We start from the raw sequence: 18,219 nt of genomic DNA, 5'->3' as shown, positions 1-18,219 counted from the left end.
GGGCCGGCGCCGCTGGGCTGCCTGGACCGCGAGGATGCCCGGCCTTCCCCCCGTCTTTATCCCGCAGCCACAACCTTACGGCGGGGCCCACGGGCTGGCCTGGGTCTCCCGCAGACCTGGGCCCTCGGGGCCCCTGAGCCGCCCCGCGGCTGCCAGGCCACCGCCCGGGTGACAGGCCCAACCTCGGCTTTCGCGCCGCGCGCTCCGCTCCCGCTGGCCCCAGGGCGCGCGCACACAAACCACAAACACAAACACACAGGCACACACGCCCGTCCTCGCCCCCCGCTCCTCCCCGCGGCCCTTCGCACCCCGACCGTCCTCTCGCCGGCTCCCTTTCTCCCGTGCGCGGCGCCCTCGCGGCCTCCGCAGGCCCCTCCCCGGGGGAGGGGAGCCGGGCGCGCGGGGAGGGCCGGGCGGCGGGGAGTGTCTGGCTGCCCCCGCCCCTCGAGCGAGTGACTGGGCGAGGAGGTCCCCTCCCTCCCCGGCTCCCTCCCTCCTGCTCGGTCCCCTCCCTCGCGCGCTCCCTGCCCACTCCCGGGGGCCGTGCCTGCCGCGGCCGCCGCTTCTTTCACACTTTAGTTGGGAGCCGCGCGCCGCGCTCAGTGACTGGCGAGCTGGCCGCGCGCCGCCGCCTCCCGCCTGCACGCACGCGGGCCCGGCTTCGGGGCTTTCGGCGGCTACTCCCGGCCGCGGGGCGGAGGGGGAGCCCGGGACCCTCGGTGGGCAGGAGGAGGAAGAGGAGGAGGAGGGAGGAAGAACCCGGCGCGGAGGCGAGGGGCGGGGGGCGGGAGGCTTGCCACCTTCAGCCCCCCCCGCGAGCGCCCAAGGTAAGCGGGAGCCGCCGCCAGCCCCGGGGCGGGGGGAGTGGGCGGCGGTGCGCGCCCCGTCTCGGCTCCCCGGCACGGCACGGCACGCCCGGGCGGGCAGGCAGGGAGGCCTGCGGGGTGTCTGCGGCGCGGAAGGGATGGGAGCCGCGGCCGTGGCGCTGCCCGCGCGCGGCCGGGCCGAGGCTGCCGGGGGTGCGGGGCTGGAGGGGTGGCCTGGGCGGAAGCCGGGGCGGAGGGCGCCGCAGGGGGCGTCTGCCGGCGGGGGCGGAGGGGTGGGATGCGGTTGGGGCTGCTGACGGCTTTCGTCACCGCGAGGCCTGGGTGGCTGGGGTGAGACACCCCTCCCTTCCTACTCGCACCCCCGCCGCCTTCAGCCTGCCTGCACCGCTCTAGCTTTGCATGTAGCCTTCGTACTTTGCCAGCCGGAGCCCGAAAGAAAATAACAATTCAGAACCCTCTGCCTGGTCCCCAAGCTCCTTCTCTCCCGCTGCGACTGATGGATGTGTGTGAGGGTGCCGTGATCCCCGGCATTTCTGAAGTTTTGACCTTTTGCGGGGTGGCTGGTCCCGGTGCATCTGTGTGCCCACCTCCATGTGTTTATTATTCGTGCCCCTGCGAGGCTGGCAGAGAGGGCTTGCTGATTGAGCGAGGAGATTTCACTGCTCCCTGCAGGCAGCTGGAGAAGTGCGCTGCTTGGCGGCCTTTGGTCGGCAGCTTAATGCCCTTCCTCTATCATCCACCAGCCGCCTCCCTCTACCGAGGGTTTTTATTATTTTTTTTTCCCCATTTACTGTTTGTGTGAGAGAAGTCCCCGGGCTTAAGGGCTCTCATCTCCTATTCAGTCCTTTTCCCAAGCTCGTCATTGGCTCAGGCAGGACGGTAACATTTGGGGCGGCTTTCGTTGCTCCAAGAGTTGCACGGCCAGAGATGAATTATGTATACACACAAACACGCATTAGTCCTGACAGATGACAAGCGAAGTGTGAGACAGAAATGTTTTGTTTCCAGTAGGAAGTTGAAGACCTATGTAGGAGGCATCTTCCATGCATGTGGGCTAGGACAAGTGTTTTAAAATAGATAGCGATTATGTTGTGTGTGGTTGGAAGACAGCCACAAGTTCAGCTCCCGGGGCAACTCTGAAAGTGATACACCCTGGTCACCTAGAACCTCGGTAAAGGCAGGCGGGCTCTGACTCAGACCTTGGGAAGGGGCTGACACACCACAGATTTCATGTAGAATTTTTTTTTAAGGAAACAGTATGGACCGTTTGGGGAAGTGACACCTTGGTTACCCGGACAGATGTTATAAACACTTCCAGCAGTGGGCTCACCCTCTACTAATGAGAATAGCCGTTCAGCTGGCTGGACTCGGGATGTACCAGGGTAGAAAACAAATCCTGGGTTACCGCGGGCCTGGCCTACTCTAGCTCTGTTGAGGGGAGAAGGTGATGTTTTTGAAAGGGTCTTTAAGTCCAAGATGCTCCATTTTCCGTTTTCTCCCCTTTTTCATGCTCCCAGAGCTGGATTGTAGCATCAGTAGAACATGTTTGCCCTGTGTTGCCTTTTTGGGAATGCAACTGATCCGACATGGAAATTAGTTTAGGCTTGATCACCTGGTTTTGTTGCGCTACAGCTGAGCGTACTTATCTGTGTTACACCGCTGCTGGGACCAGCACTTCACCAATGGCAACAGCCACGTTGAAATTAACCTCCCCTCCTGGCGCCTGTGTGCAAACCGGATTCAGAGAAGGGCTGTGAGGCTACTGGGAGAAGCAACAACGACAGCAAACTCAGCACTTGGCTGAGTGGATGCCGGAGGAGGGGTGGGGTGTACCTCTTGTCAAGCTTATCTCCATTCAAGCAGATTTCGGAGAAAACTGGCTTTGGTTGGATAGGGAGGTCTTAGAGCCATGGCTAAAAGTTTATCCTCAAAGACCCTGAGGTTCTAGCTTTCTACTTCAACACTGACTCGGTTTCACTGGGTGAGAGAACGGATCGTTTGGTTTTCTTGGCTCGTAATTTATCCTTCAACCCCTCGTGTCTCCCCACCCCCGTCTTACTTTATTGTGAAGCATGGATTTGGGGGGGGGGGTGACTAGGCCACCCCCTAAAGTGGTTTGAGCATCTTGAGGAATCCCAGGGCGGAAATCAAGAGCTTGTTTATTCATTGGTACTATTTTCTCGGACTGATTCATAAAACCTACCGAGGAAGAAAGTGGCTCACCCCATGAGGGGTATCATTTCCAGGCCGATTGACGGGGCCTCCACTCCGTGTTGGACCTTTGACCCTTCAGGCCTTGAGTATTAACTCCTGAACGGCTTGCTCCAGGCTCTTCGTGGTCCCCTTCCCCTGGGTGTTTTCCTTCAGAGAATGGGACACCGGCTGGGACAGGGAGGTATGGTACCTCCCATGAGGGGCAGGGAGGGCGGGTGACTCATTCCCAGAGGGTCCTGAGTGTTAAGTATCCAGCTTCTCTCAAACTTCTCAATACGCCGTAGAGCCCCATGGAGCACAAACAAGGGCATTTGGGGCCATTTTATGGGCCTTCTTCGGAATTTTAGAAGTCCCATAGCATGGGAAAAGGGAATGTTGCGATTAATCGGGTTCTCGTTAAAACGTGGAAAGCGGAGCGCAGTGGATCCGTATGAAATGCTGCTCAGAAAACTGAGAAGACAGGACGCGCCTGCGTGCAGGGAGGCTTGCCACACTGGAACGGCCTTTGAACGCTGGTGACGGCGGTGACTCCCAGGGATCATCATGCAGGAGCTTATCTGAAGTGGCATGTACATTACAGAGACACGTCTTTTTAAAGTAGGCAATTATTTAGCTTGACTATCTCAGTTCTGAAGTTTAATTTTACAAGTTACAGTTGCAACAAGAAACAACTTGACATGCTGTGGTTATGCAATTATGACAGGAGCGATTGGGCGGAAACTTGGCGAGGAGGCACGTAGCAGTCACCAGGTATTAAGAGGTTCCTTGACTTCTTAACATTAAACATGTTCCCAGGTAACGCGGTCCCAGAGGAGACGGCTTTCCCAGTCTGAAATGGACACGGATCCATCGTGTAATGGTTAGCACTCTGGACTCTGAAATGGACACGGAGAAGACCCTCGGTGCAGCCCCTCCCCCGCCCCCACCCAGTAGCCACCACTTTGCCTGGTAGTTGGAAGTCACTCACTGAGTGAATGGAATGGAATTCACCTAATTAGTTAAAATCTAGAAGGCATTAAAAAAACTCCTTGGAAATGCATTAGATGCGAGCTTCCATTTTACTAAACCAGTAAGATGGTTTGTGAAGAGCTCCATGGCACGTGCCTCAGGTAGGGTTTTAAGTGTTGAAAACTATGTGACAGGAAAGTAACATACCAAGGGCCAGGTCCTCTCCAATGACTGGAATTTCTGGTTAGGGCATCTCGATTTGGAAGAGGTACAATAGCCATATTTGCCGAGTATTTCTTCGCTCACGGTTGTCACGCTGGCCTCACTCTTCTGTGTCTGAGGGACTCAGGGGATGACAGCGCCTCGTGTTTGCAGTGTGCTTTATGGTTTTCAGGATCCGTCCTGTAGCCTGTCTTCCTGTGCTGCAGCCTCCGCACTCGGGGTCTTCCACGCGGGGGTCTCTTCAGGATCGGGGAGGGGAGGAGGGTCCTGGGACAGCGCAGGTAGCCCCACCTCTTGGTTTTTCAGATTTTCCCAAGAGAGGCTGTGTTCAGCAGTCACTGCTGTTCCCTCTACAGTAACTTAAAACAAGCAAAGGGAGATCTGTCTCTTGCAGTGAGCGCCCCTGGGCTGCCCGCATCCTTGGCTCTGCCTCTCACTCTCTTCTCTCTCCAGCTGCTTTTACCTTTTATGCCTTAAGACGAGTGCCCCCTCACCTTCCTATCCTTTCTGAAGGTTTCCCCTCGTTTTCTGTCTCACAGATTTTCACCATAGACCCTCCTGCTTCTTGGTCCCACTGCCTAACTGCTGCCTGCAAGGCTTGGGTTGGATGTGTCTGACTGATCTCCAGTTCTTAACCGCATCTCCAGCCCCCGTGTTCTCCCCGACTCCTTCCACCTCTCTGTCAAGTGTAGACTCCTGCCCTCAGGGCCCTCTACCTGCCCTACTTTGCCCCACACCCCCTGTTACTCCCACTTCTCTCCATCAAGCCTTTAGATCTTCCAGGTGCCTGCCTCTGCCTGTTCCACAGGCTCACGCCCTCCCAGCAGGTGTGTTTAGAGTATTCATGACTCGAAGTCCACGTGCTTTGTACCTTGCAGAAAAAATGGAATTAGAGCACCCCCAAGTTCAGGGATCTATCTGCCTCTTTCCCCCCCCACTTTTGATTCTACTATATTGTTGGACTTTTTAAGGCTCTTGAAGCCATTTAATGGTAGCTGAAGTACATTGCTTGTTTACTTCATTTAGCTATTCCATACTATGTTGGATTATAAATAAAGGACTAGCCCAATGATGATTGTTATTTTGAAAGATTTGGACAACAAGTCTTGAAAAGCGTTTTATAGATTTTCATAATAGCACCATTGAAAAGGCTTTATTGCCCACCAAAACCTACTTACTAAACACAGAAGGGGAATGGTTTATTTAATTTCATCCTCATTACCTTGATTTTTTTTTCTCCTTTGGTTAAATAAATGCTGGTTAAATAAATATGACTCTAACTTGAACCACATTTTTTTCTCATTTGTTGTGGTTTTACTGCACGCCATGAAAATTTTATAAGCTCACGGGACACATTTATGCCAAACAGTGTTATCCCTAACAGTGTTGGTTTTCCCTGTAAGTTTGTGGTCTATGTTGGCCCCTTCAGTAGGGTCAGTGGGAGAAAAAAATATTAAGCTGAGGACCACTACTGGCAAATCATATCCTATGGACTCGTTGCATACAAAGTTGAATTGGTCTTTTATAAAACTGTACTTCAACAGTAGACCCAACATTGGTTGTGCAATATCCTGAGTGCTCTAGGCCTTTGGAAAGAAGGAGCTTCAGAGCAGAGCAGGAAGAATGGCTTTTCAGTAAGAATTCCCTTTCTCTGATGGGCCTATATTTATTTGAGTGCAGTGGAAATCGAAATAATTTCAGTTCATTGTCAAGCCATGTGTCAGGACATAGCTTGACCTCCCTTGGTGACCTATGGTTGTCCCCGCCTGGGCAGGGGAGGGCAAGGGGAATGGGGAGTCTCCACACTCAGGTGGGACGTGGGGACATTTTTTATACCCATCCTCACCGATGCTAGTGAAATTGGTGAGACACTCAACAACTCAAGAGAAGCGGCCACTTCTAAAAGCGTCTCCCTGAACCCCAACGTCAACAAGGAGGTCTGCCCCATGGTTGCTTACATGTAGTAGCGCCCCAGTATGAACACCATATTCTTTCATGAGAAGACCGAAAGGCCAGCTGTCGGGTAAAGAGCGCTATAGGCTGCCAAGCTGTGGTTTGCTGAGAACTTTACAAAGACATCGATGGTTCATACATGCCAATGGGTGACTTCAGCAGTTCTTCCATCTGAAAGTTCTGCCAAAGGTAATCTTCCTAAGATTATGTTTTACCAGGTCTCACAACTAAAGAGATTCTAAAGGAATGAGCAACCTATATGTCTCAGGCAGATACTATTACTTTTTTTGAGGAAGGAGGTACGAGTCCAGGAACCTTTATGAGTTGCTTCATATTTGCTGAAACTAATCCGTGAAAGTCTAGTTACAGCTCCCAAAACAAATCTTCTTACCCCCGGTGGTCTCCCCAACATCTACCCCTGCCCCGCTTGGGACTTCCTCCCTGCTTCCCTCATGGGCAAAGCTATTTCTCAAGGCTTCGTTCAAATCCCATCATTTCAGGGAGCTGCTTTTCTGAACATAAGAGTGGTGTCTTTCTTGCCTTCCGTGAATTCCTGTAATACTTATTTGGTGTTTATGTATTTTATTTCTTTATTAGTTTTCATTTTTGTTTATGCATTTTTTTTGTCATCCCACAAACTATAAGCTATTCAGTTATACCCACTGGGCCCTAAGAGTGTATTAATGCTGAATAAATAGCTGTTGGTTGATTGACATCTGGCCATTGGTCTGAGGCTTAGAATTTTTCTCTGTGAAGACTTTGTTTTCATTTAAAACTCTTTAATCAAATGAAGAAGTGTAGTATGGAATGAGAAAAGATAATGGGGATTTTTTAATTCCTTTGTTGGCCAAAGTTAAGGCAACTAATCTTTCTTACTCAGATAATTTATTAAACAAACATCTGCTTTCATTGATGACACTTGGTGTCATCCGTGCCTGGCCCTGGAGAGATGCTGGTGATACAGGTAGAAAAGGCCTGGCCTGGTCTTTGTGGAATTGTCAGATAAGTGCGGGAATCGACATGCGAACACATGCTATGTAGTGAACAGACAGAGGTGCATTGGGAGTTCAGAGAAGAAAGTGGCCAACTCTGTCTAGAGGTGGGCTGACCATGCAGCCGGATTCCCTGGGACAGTCCTGGTCTGGGCCCATTGTTTAACATTGTTTTTAATGGCATCTCCTCTGCCCTCAAAGTCTCCCAGTTTGGACAATAAACAATAAACTGTGTGATTCCCCAACATCGAGAAGTCATGGAAGGCTTCTTAGAGGAGGTATTAGGATGATATTCAAAAGCTACACAAGAGTCCTTAGGGTATTATTTACATTTCCCAAAATACTGGGGGACCTCCATTGGGTTGCTAACTTTATTTTTCTCACTTTACTATGGATTCATAGACTGTTCAAAGACTGGCATGCGGGGATAGAAGGATTTGGGGGCAGGTAGAAGATGAAATAGGGCGTTTCAGGCAGAAGACACGCTATGGTGTAGAGACAGCTGGAAATGGGTCATCGTGCCTGGAATTTCCACCTGCACTAGAGCATGATGGGACAGGGGACTGATGAAATATGCACAGCCTCCTAGTACAGTTTGGACTTATTGCCCAGAACATAAGCAGTGAGATGCACTGAAAGAGGGAGAGGCATACTTTGCATGGTAGGTTGTTCCATCTGAGTGTGGGTAAGACTGGACGGGGACAGACACTGGAGTCCGAGCAAGTGTGCTCTGGTACTAACTTGGTAAGACATGATGGGAGCTGATGCTTGGGATGGAGTGACGGGACAGACAGGAAGCAAAATTGATAGGACTTGGTGACCAATTGGGAATGGAGAGTGATGAAGGGGACAGAGGAAAGGATAATTGCCACATTTCTGGATGGATCACACTGTCACTGAGATGGGGAATTCAGGAATTGGGAGGAAAGATGATGCAGTTTGGAGTATGCTGAATTTTAGGTATGTGTACTTACATTCTTTGAGATGGAGATATACTGAAATTCTGGTCTGGGATTCAGACGAGAGGTTTGGGATGGAAGGGTTTGACGTCAGTTCAGTCATCGCTTTCTTAGGGAATCATTCCCTGATCTCCACGATGAAGTTAGATCCCTCTGTTTCTTACTGCACCATGCTTATGCATTGACCACTTTTATCATTGCACATTTATCTTGTGATTCTTTAGATATGAGCCTCTGTCCTCTCACATACACTCCTGGACGTTGCATGGGTTACATCCTGATAAACCCATCGTAAGCCAAAAATTTCATAAATAAAAAATGTGTTTAAAAAACAAAAGCCCTAACCGGTTTGGCTCAGTGGATAGAGCGTCGGCCTGCGGACTGAAGGGTCCCAGGTTCGATTCCGGTCAAGGGCATGTACCTTGGTTGCGTGCACATCCCCAGTAGGGGGTGTGCAGGAGGCAGCTGATTGATGTTTCTAACTCTCTATCGCTCTCCCTTCCTCTCTGTAAAAACTCAACAAAATATATTTTTAAAAATGTGTTTAATTCATCTAACTTACCAAACATCACAGCTTAGCCTAGCCTACCTTCACATGCTCAGAGCACTTCCATTCTCAGGATATAAACTCATCCTAATTTGGGACCATCCGTGATTGCCTTCCTCTTATTCTTCTCCTCAGAAGCAGGTAACATAGATGGGAGTTTTGTAGACACGATGGGATGTGAAAACACAATATTCAAAAAACGCTGGCACACAGCGCGCTAGAGTTTCTGTTGTTCACCCTTGTGGTCCTGCAGGTGACCCTGAGGTGCACTCGCTGCCGCTGTCCAGCATCACGACAGAGCGCCTCCCACACTTCGCTAGCCCCGGGAAAAATAAAAATGGGTAATTCAAAGTATGGTTTTTACTGAGTGAGTATCACTTCTGCAGCATCGTAAACTCAAAAAAGTGTAAGTTGAGGGCCATCTGTCTATCTGCTTTGATCCTCTTGAATCCCCAGGACAAGATGCCACACAGTGGGGGCCCAGGACATACTTGTTGAATGAATGCACAAAGAACGAATGAAAGGAAGTTTTTAAAACATGGTAGTTGAAGCTACCTGGTTTGGCCTGAGATTGCCTGGGGCAAGTACATAGAAGAAGCAAATGGAACAGTGGGTTCCAGGGAGCACCAGCCTCTAAGGGCTTTGGATGGAAAAGGATAGTGAAGGAGACAGTCTCCCCTAGAGGCAGGAGAGCCAGGCAGGCATGGCTTTGGGAGAAAAGAGGGCGGATCAAGAATCGGCATGTGGTCAGAACTGTCACATGAAGAAGTAAAATAGCATTGAAGAGGCTTTCTCAGGATCTGTAATCCAGTTGTTAAGTAGAAGTGGAAATGTTTATCTTATTGGAGATATCAAGATTTCTTATGGGTCCTTAGCATTGTAATCTTATATAATAAAAGGCTAATATGCAAATCGACCAAACGTCAGAACAACCGGTTGCTATGATGCTCACTGACCACCAGAGGGCAGACACTCAATGCAGGAGCTGTCCCCTGGTTGTCAGTGTGCTCCCACAGGGGGAGCACCGCTCAGCCAGAAGCCAGGCTCATGGCTGGTTAGTGCAGTGGCGGTGGCAGGAGCCTCTCCTGCCTCCGTGGCAGCCCTAAGGATGTCCGACTGATGGCTTAGGCCCTCTCCCTGCCTAAGCTGTCAGTCGGACATCCCCTGAGGGCTCCCGGACTGCAAGAAGGTGCAGGCCAGGCTGAGGGAACCCCCCGAGTGCACAAATTTTGTGCACCGGGCCTCTAGTATTATATAAGCTTGTGCCGCATGCGAAGCTTGATGCTTTATCACTTGGTTAGTTTTCTGTGTTGGGATTCTGAGGTTTGCCTTACATCATTTACGCCAGCACCCAGTGTGGTACAAATCTGAGGCCATGTTTTGCGAGGATGATGCAATAGCTCAGTGTTTCATCATTGTGAATTTATGCATGTGCATATTGATTTATAAGGGGGTTACAGTACTTGAGTGTTTACATTCCACCAGAGGAGGAGCTATCCACAGTAAGGACACATTAAGTTACAGCGTTACAACACAGCATGGCTCATTGTCTGATTCCAGAAGCCAGGCTGCATAGCAATGCCATTAAAGGTTTTAGTATAGCATCTCTCATTGCAGAATGTGACTGTTACTTGTTCTCAGTCTCCACTGAGACTCAGGGTGGAGCTGGGGGCAGCATCAGAATGTATTGGAAAGAACGTGGGTTTGGATTTAGCAGATGCCCAGCTTTGTGATCTTGAGTAAAGGTGGTAATAACTGACAGTAGTAATAATCAAAGGTAAAATGTATTGAGTGCTCACTCTGTGCCTGGGTACTGTGCTAAGTACATTACATGCATTTTCTATAATGTTCACAACAGTCCTATGAGGAACCTACAATGGTTACCTCTACTTTATAGGGAAGGCAGACCTGAGGCTTAGGACCTTGACCAAGGTCTTGTGGCCAATAAGGGGTGGTGCTGAGATTGGGATCCAGGCTCTGGGACTCTTTTTTTTTTAATTGCTTAAAGTATTACAAAGAGTATTACATATGTCTCCCCCCCCCCCCCCCCAGGGTCTGGGACTCTTAAGTTGGGCTTTTAATGAACAACTCCTAGCCAGTTGTGTTTTCTCCATATGCCTCTTCCCTTCCAACACACACACACACACACACACACACACACACACACACACACACACACACACACATACACTCCCTTCCCTTCACCTATAGGTCCTTTTTGAAACAAATTATGTCATCTTGTCTGTACAAACTAGATTAGGTTTATAAATGACTAGAGGCCTGATGCACAAAATTCATGCAGTAATAGGCTTTCCTTTCCCCGGCTGCCGGCACCGGCTCCCCTCTGTCACCCAGGACCCGGGCTTTCCTCGCAGCCCCAGCTTTGTCTGGAAGGATGGAAGGATGACTAGAAGGATGTCCGGTCTAATTAGCATGTTACGCTTTTATTGTTATAAATAAGGACTTTTTCTTTTAACAACCACAATATCATTGTCATGCCTAAAATTTTTAATAATTCCTTAATATCAAATATCCAGTCATAAAGCAAATTTCCCTGATTGGCCCATATTTTTAAAGAATGATTTATTTGTTACATTCAGGATTCAAACAGTTTTCACACCTGAGAATGCTTCCGGCCTTAGTTGTAGGCGTCCTTCCTCTATTTTTCCCTTTTCTCTCCCCCCACCCCCCGTAGTTTGTTTGTTGAGGAACTAGGGATCTATCCTAAGAGATTTCCTGCATTCGCCTTCTGTTGTTTGCTGATTGCATCTTTTTTCTTGGTGTTCATCACTATATTCTTTGCCTATATTTCTTGTAGTTAGATTGAAAGCTTGATCAGATAGTTTGGCAAGAATACACCGTGGACAGCGTCATGCCTTCTTGTTTCTTCTTTTGTGAGGGTATGACTGATCAGTGGATTTAGATGTTGTCGGCCAGATCTTTCCATTATAAAGTTTCCGGGGCCCTTTAGAAACCACTGATGGTCATTGTTTAGCTATATTGTTTCTATAAGAGTTGTAAAGTGATGTTCTCTCATCTCTTCTGCATTAGCTGGAGTTTTTCTATCAAGAAGAATCAACTACATCAATTACTTGGTTACCTCGGGGTATAGTTTATATGGGAATATTAATGCTTAGTGTTATTCCCTCTATATTAAATAGTGCTCAGAACAATGAGTTGATTTTTCTACAAACTTCCAAAGAAGATCATTGAGGGTTTGGTTTGTTTGTTTTTGTTTTAAGTATCATTTTGGACGCATGGATTTTAACACAATTTATGTGTTTCGATCCTTTGCAGTTACTGCTTTTGAAGCTCTACATTTCTTTGGCTTGTAGGAGATTCTCTTTTAAATTGGCTTCTGAATTCTTTTGACATGAATGTAGTGGTCTTTAATGACATCTTTACTTTCTGGTATAACAAGATATTTCAGACTTACCTAGAACTCTTCCTGCCCCAGATCTCTTTAATGGTAAATGGTATTTAGAGACCATAGTCTGGGTGTTAGGGGTTCTCATTGTGAATAGGCTTGCAATTGTTTCTAGGTCTGTTCAAGTGGACAAAGTTAGGAAATATATATGTATGCATAGCTAGCTACTAAGATACGGATATGTATATATATGTATGTTTATAGGTATGCTTTATGTATACATATGTATGTGTGACATATGTATATATACATATATGCATATTGTTTCTATCTAATGTAAGCAAATATATATTTCTTCCCTCTGAGGAAAAAAATGTAGCATACTACAGTTCTGTATCTTGCTTCTTGCACTTAGTATATTTCAGAGATCACTCTGGAGCCGTTTTTAAAAGATTTTTTCATTGTGTTTTATAACTGCAGAGACTCTATTATAGTCAGTTGGCTATCTGGTTGTTTCCAGTCTTGCTCTTACATTGTAGTGGGATGATTTGTTTTTGTTTATTTGCAAATCAAAAATAAAGCCAGAACTAAAACATTATTTTTCCTGAACTCACTGGACAGCTGAGTGAACTGTGCTGCCGTGAACAGCTGTGTGAATATTTACGTCCGTATTCTCGCACAGCTCGATTTGGTCACTAAATGTTCTGTTATTAAAATTCCATTCAATTTATTTCAACCAATAAAACATCTGTAAATACTGGATCTGTATTTTAAAACTTCAAATTTAGTTCCTCAGTTATTATTAACATTTAAATCTGTGACCCATTTGCAGTTTACTTCCATGTGTGGAATGGGGAGTGGATCCAATTTTCTCTTTTTTCTACGTGGCTATCTGGGTATCACAAACCATTTATTAGAAAGTCCATCTTTTTTCCACTGATAAGTGACATGCTTCTCTCATCTACCTAATTTCATGTTCCAGAACCCTACTATTTTACGCATAGAGGCAGTATAATGTACAACATTAAGACCACAGGCAATACCATTTATAATCTACCAGATTGGCAGTGTCCGTCCACATCAAGCTTTGGGGAAGGGTATGAGCAGAGGGAATATGCATACAATGCTGGTGACAGTAAAAATTGGTGTAATGATTTGGGAAAGAAGATTAGAATAACATAAAATGGTCCTCTGATTCCCAAGCCTTTAGGATAGCAAAGCAAGGGAGCAGAGCAGATAACTTCAGTTTGCCACCCTAATGTTATCATTTGCTATATAAGTTGGGTTATGCAAAGGATGGGAAGCACTGCCTTAGAGAAACTCTTACACGTGCAAAAATGCTCACAGCAATGCTACTCATAATAGCAAAACAACTGATATGGCTGCCAATAGTATGTTGATTAAAGAAATTGTGGGTCATTTACAATAAACAGTAGCGAGAGTGCTCTACAGCTGAGTATGTCAACAGGGATGAATCTCACAAGCGTAACAATGAGTGGAAAAGCAAGACAAGAATAATACCGTGTGATCCCAGTTATGTGAAGTTAAAAAATGCTAACCGAAAGCACACATCATTTAGGATTTACTCTAGATAATAGTCCCAATAAGAATTAGATACGCTTTCCATGTTACTGACAAATAAACTTGGCACGCCGAGAGGTCTAGCCACACAGGAAGTACATGATGTCCAAAGGTCAACTCGGAGGACACATGATGGGATTTCCATGAAGGTTTTTCTGGCCCTGAATGCCAGGTTCCCAACTTCTATTCCAGAGCATCGTTTAAGAATTTCAGGTGCAAATCTGTCCCCATCCTTTTGCTCTGTGGAGGCCCATCCCAGAAAAGTTAATATTTCTACACATAAAATTTTCGAGAAGAAAATCCTTGGATCTATTGTGACAGTTCTTCATAACATCTATGTGAATTTTGGGGGCTATTATCTAGAGTAAATGAATTAATGTACATGCTGTATTTGCCATATAGCATATGTTTGCTTCTCTTCAATAGCATCAAGCAATTCCACGCCACCCCTGTCATAGACTATGGCCTATCATAGACTTGCTGGCCTCAAACGAATTTGATTGGGCAGTGAGAGAATTTCCAGGGTTTCTGCTTGCTTTCTGATTTGAAACCTCCCCTAATTTTTCATCCTCAAGATCAGTCTGAACCCCCAAACCTCTCTTGACGGGGCCTGTGCAAAATCTTTGCAACCCACTTTCCCTTCCGGCATTAAGATTCTATGCATCTATTTCTCTATCTTGTGAAAAATCTTTAAATCTGTTTTTTTGTTTTTCCCTTGGTTCCTCAAGGATTATGTTATATATCCCAAATTGTGATGTCAGCAAATGAAATTTATTTTATCTTTTATCTGAGTCGTTATTTGGCTTTCTTAAAAAATCAGCTCCCCCCCCCCCAAAAAAATCAGACCCAGTACTAATAATTAACGTTATGCTTTGAAGTGGCATCATGTTTATCTTCAAAGTGCCCCTACCTTACGTCTCTGAGGGGGATAGGGTGAGAAGGAGGATTCACATGAGCATTTGGTTGCTAGGGAACCTCACTTACTGAGGAACTGTGACTTCCCAAAGTTATATGGAAATGATGGTAGAGCTACTCGGAATCTCTGAGAACACAGTCCCTTTTAGATCAGTGCCCTTCAGCTCGCTGAGGAAATACTAGAGATACTCAGCCTCTGTCCCTGAGGGTCATTACACTTGCTGTTTCAAGGGCCTGTATGTGGCAAAAATTTTTTCTAATCAAAATGAGAAGGTCTTTTTCTAATCAAAATTAGAGGTGATAATCCCCAGCTGACCTTGTGACTGTGGATGGAGGGGTGTCTTTCCAAGCCCTAGGAGGGTAGTTTTTATAGTGATACTGAAGCCATCTTTATATCTTCCATTTTCATCATATTTGAGTCTCTACCAAGTGCGCTTAGGTTCTACAGTCAAGAAAAATACTTTCCCTTCGTATATTCTCACATGAGATTTTCACGATGCTTGGTGTGAAGATAAAATCCCTTGCAAGTGTTCTGATTTTCCACTTGAAAAAAACCGTGGCCCTGACTGGTTTGGCTCAGTGGATAGAGCGTCAGCCTGCGGACTGAGGGGTCCCGGATTTGAATCTAGTCAAGGGCATGTACCTTGGTTGCGGGCACATCCCCAGTGGGGGGTGTGCAGAAGGCAGCTGATTGATGTTTCTCTCTCATCGATGTTTCTGGCTCTCTACCCCTCTCCCTTCCTCTCTGAAGAAAAGTCAATAAAATATTTTTTAAAAAATCATGATAGCTAAGACTAACCAAGGTAAAAAGGAACCAATTAGAATGAAAGCCCTGTGATTAGCAAGGAAGCACAATGAGTATATCCAGAAATGAATGCATGTGAGATTCATGTTGGCTTTCTATTGCTTGGTTAGATCCTATAATGATTTTTTTTTTTGGGGGGGGGCTCTTCTTGGGATATTAGATGTTGTCAGTTACAAAAGTGAGATTAGAGTGAGGGTGGGGGAGTAATGACATTTGAAGAGCAGAAAAAGAAACACTTATGATCAGGAATTGCTCTTTGGGAAACGTGTATTAGAACTTAGTTAAGTGGCATAGAGGACCGCAAGTATGAAGACATTCAGCTCCAGTGAGCATGGCTTGTCTTCTCCACACAGCCTGAAGGTAAGCTTGCCGTTTACAGGAACACATTCAGGCTGCATTTCCCTCATTGCCCCTGGAGAGGACTGTTCAGGAAGGACCGAAGTCTCACTCTGCCTGTTACATTGTGTGTAGTGGGCCAGCTGCGTGTGTGTGAGAAGTAAGGGAAACTTGTAGAAACCCAGGCCTAAATTTGGATGCGTTCATGAGACTAAGTGGGTTTTGTCCTCCTTGGTGGACTAAGTGGGTTTTGCCCCAGACCCCATTTCTCTATGGAACTGATGCTTTGATGCGAAAGTCACTGCTTATCACATTTTACTCATCTAAGATGAGTGGGTGAAAATTCATTAGGTACCTAACTGGCATTTTCCATAATTCAATGAATATGCATCTACATTTGGTACATTTAATACGATAAACTCAGAAAATCTCTCAGGTGTAAGATTTGCTTTCTATGCTAAATAAAACTTTCCCCATGAGTCACATCCACTTAGTGCAGTGTATGCATCTGGTAAACCAATGCTTGCACGGTAGTTCAGAAACGCACAAACACCATTTTTTCTCTGAAGTAAGTGAAAAACATCGTCCTCCAATTAATCTCTAACCTGCTTACCTTTGAAGCATCATGCCTTTTTGGGGTGGGGGGTATAGGGGAAGGAAGGACCCTGGTTTCCCACAAACTACTCAGGGTTGTAAAGATGCCAAATGAGCATTATATTTGACGTGACTATTCGTGTTTTTCATCAAGTGTAAAGAAGTCTAAAATAGAAAGTAATATATCTTCATTGCATTGAAGGTCAGGATAAGGTCATGATGAAGTTAGGACAGGACCCAGAGTCTGGGGTTTGCCCTGCTCGGGTGGGTGGATTCCGACGCAGCTGTGCTAATGGGTATCAGGTGAGGAAGAAGCCAGAACTTTCCACTCTCAGGGTTTGTAGACCATGAGGTGGGCCACTGGGAGTCTGGGTTCCCATTTTCACGTTTTTACTAACCTGACTGTAGTGGGAGTCAGAGATTGCGTTGCTTCCCTGAGAACAAGCAACATAAGAAAGAGCAGTTGGAGAATTAATAACTCGATGGCAGTAACAATGAGATTGGGCCAATAAGAATGAGAAGAGTGTCCTAAATAAAAAAACGTAGCAATTCACTATTTCCTTGCTGAGTAGGTACATGACTCAGTGCACGTAGTAAGACATTTAAATTGCTCTTTTGAAACTGGGAGCTGTGTGTTAATATTGTGACATCGCAGTGGAGGAGGGTTTATTTTTGTTGTTGGTGGTGATGTATTTGCAGGTCAAACATAAAGCCTGAACTGAAACATGACTTTTCATGAATTAGAGGGACAGCGAATGAACAGAGGAGGTGAGGGAATTCATTCGGGAGCAGCAGCCCTGGGTATGGAGGGTCTGTGCTTGTTGGCAGACCCTATCCCCAAAGAGACTTCAGTGTCTCAACAGAGGGACCCATTCTGTCAGTGAGAAACACCATGCTTTACTGGGATTTTTATTGCCTTGATTTTTTTTTCATTTATTACATTGTTTTGAACCCAAACCCACGGAGGGTTATAATTTAGGTCATTTGCCAGGGGTTGGAGCTCCCCTAAATTGAGTTGTAAGTCACAGTGTTTGTCATCCAGGAGGAATTTTTAACGGCATTGGGTATTTGTGAGGAGGAACGAGGAATCCCTGATAAGCACTTGGGAACAGGCATGGTCACTGAGCCACTCAGCAGCTAGAATGTGAAGGCATTGCCGCCCCCCCCCCCTCCGCCCCCTCCCCCTAAAGGCTTTCCCCTCCTTTGGGGATAGTCTGACCTTTGAAAACGCTTGGTCAGGTTTCACTCCCTTTTCTCTTGCATCCCAATCTGATGAAGCCTCATGCATACTCAAAATGGCCGATTAGGGTCCTTTGACTGAATCCTGACAATGTTGCATCAGAAAATCTCAGAACAGAGTCTGTGCCTTAAACACTTGACTGTTCTCACAGGGACCCAAGGGTTTCAGATGTCGGCAGTGTTTCTCCGCTAGACACCCAAGCGTTATTTTAGCCGAGAAGGTGAGCTATGGGTCGTTTCCAGCATTTCCATTTCCTGTTCAGCACTTGTTGGTTTTCATTCTTACTCCATTTTCAAAGAACGTTTCCTTCGGTGTGTTTTGCATTGTTGGGAAGATGTCAGGCCCACAGTTGGCTAAATGACTTGCTGTTGCTTCTTCTTCGTCCAGGTGAGTGACAGCTGAGGGACCAGAAATCTATTGTTTGTCCTTTCATTGAGGAGGCTCTGTGTTGGCGTTGGTTCTGCTCTTCAGCCTTTGTAGAATGAAATTACCTCACATCAGTATTGGGGAAGTACGGGAAATGAGGCAGGAATGGAATGGATGTGGGTGTAGACTGTGGGCTTGAGATAGGGGATGGGAAGACAGCTGGAAATGACCTGTGGGTGGATTTTTAACACAATCCCCCTTTCAGCAATCATCCTGGAATAAAGGGACTCATATTGGATCTTGGTGAATTAAAACAGAAAGAAGAAGAAGAAAGTGATCTTTCCTAAAACGAA

The 18,219-nt window shown here is 46.6% G+C and overlaps 1 protein-coding gene across 2 annotated transcripts in view; it reads left to right on the top strand.

The window, feature by feature from the left end:
- Nucleotides 1–521: 521 nt before the first annotated feature.
- Nucleotides 522–18,219, top strand: part of C18H1orf21 (chromosome 18 C1orf21 homolog) — a 175,821-nt gene continuing 158,123 nt past the window's right edge. The window contains exon 1 of one of the 2 annotated variants that reach the window (XM_059674294.1): nt 522–827. The gene's annotated coding sequence lies outside the window, so the exon portion shown is untranslated. The remainder of the gene's footprint in view (nt 828–18,219) is intronic. The other variant, XM_059674295.1, reaches the window with a different exon arrangement.

This window comes from Myotis daubentonii, chromosome 18 (assembly GCF_963259705.1).
Source record: "Myotis daubentonii chromosome 18, mMyoDau2.1, whole genome shotgun sequence".
In the NCBI taxonomy this organism is placed as follows: Eukaryota; Metazoa; Chordata; class Mammalia; order Chiroptera; family Vespertilionidae; genus Myotis; species Myotis daubentonii.
Note: the sequence above shows the minus strand (reverse complement) of the source record. Positions and strands in the feature narration are given on the sequence as shown.